Source organism: Lutra lutra, chromosome 10 (assembly GCF_902655055.1).
Source record: "Lutra lutra chromosome 10, mLutLut1.2, whole genome shotgun sequence".
Taxonomy (NCBI): Eukaryota; Metazoa; Chordata; class Mammalia; order Carnivora; family Mustelidae; genus Lutra; species Lutra lutra.
Genome location: NC_062287.1, coordinates 18,216,163 through 18,217,358, shown reverse-complemented (window position 1 = coordinate 18,217,358; position 1,196 = coordinate 18,216,163). Strand labels below are relative to the sequence as shown.

At 47.7% G+C, this 1,196-nt stretch overlaps 1 pseudogene; it reads right to left on the bottom strand.

Annotated features, from left to right (window-relative positions):
- Positions 1-436: 436 nt before the first annotated feature.
- On the bottom strand, positions 437-801 carry LOC125079545 (anaphase-promoting complex subunit 15-like; annotated as a pseudogene).
- Positions 802-1,196: the final 395 nt, after the last annotated feature.

The following is a 1,196-nucleotide window of genomic DNA, read 5'->3' as shown; positions in this document are numbered from 1 at the left end:
CATTCTCACAACATGTAGTTTCTTTGTTTAATTAGATCTCAGGACTCTGGAACTAGATCTCTCACGACATGTAGTTTCTTCGTTTAATTAGATCTCAGGACTACCAAACCAGATAATCATGATCCACGGTCTGCATGGATCAATTTGAGCTATTTAGCTACTTTCTGTTTTCAGTTCATTTTTATTTTTATATATTTTTCAATCCTGTGTCTTTATTAAAGAGAGTTAGAAAGACACTCTACCTGACGGCCAAGGAGTAGGTACTGAGCAGAAAGGTGGGGTGGGCTCAGGTACTGGAGATTCAAAGGCACAGGAGACCCATTCCTGGCAGTGGCTGAAGAGATACCCAAGGTTGAGCTTTCAGGCTCTGGGGCAACCAGCTGGTTCTGCAGGGGGTGCAGGGTAAACTGGGTTGGCTCCACCCTGCCTTGTCTACCTAGATCATCTCCTGGTTCTGATCATGTTTATTGCCTCCCTTGTCTGCCTCATTGGCCTCTCCAGCTTCTGGTGACTGCTGGTAGTCATCCACTGCATCCATGTCCTGCAGGTCCTCTTTGTCCTCTTTACTGTCCTCGTCATCATCTCCATCTTCCTCTTCCTTGTCATCATAGTGCTCTCAGGATAGCTTGCCAGTAGGTACCAGGTTGTCATCTCTGTCTATGATACTCTGTACTCAGGCCCAATGGTCTTGTTCTTGCTGTTGCTATAGCTCTATCTCGTCCACGCAGGGCCAATCCAGATCAAGCCACAGTGCTCAGTCACACGGGGGAAGAGTGAGGGAAACAAGATGGACATGGCTCCTAGACTGGGGTAAAGGGTCAGGTGAATCCAGCTTTCAGATGTGTTTAGTCTGGGCTTTTATTGGGTTATGGTACAATTTGGGGATGGGGTGCAGTAGAAAATAGGAGGCAAGTAGCTCTTAAGTCTTGGCTCCTCCACTTACTAGCTGTTTGATCTTGGCCAAGTCACTGAACCCCTCTGAGCCTCAGTTTCCTTATCACACCAGGAGGCAGCAGCTGGCTATCAGATCATTTTTTTAAAGATTTTATTTATTTATTTGACACACACAGAGAGAGAGATCACAAGTAGGCAGAGATGCAGGCAGAGGGAGAGGGGGAAGCAGTCTCCTGCGGAGCAGAGACACTGACGCGGGGCTCGATGCCAGGACCCTGGGATCATGACCTGAGCCAAAGGCA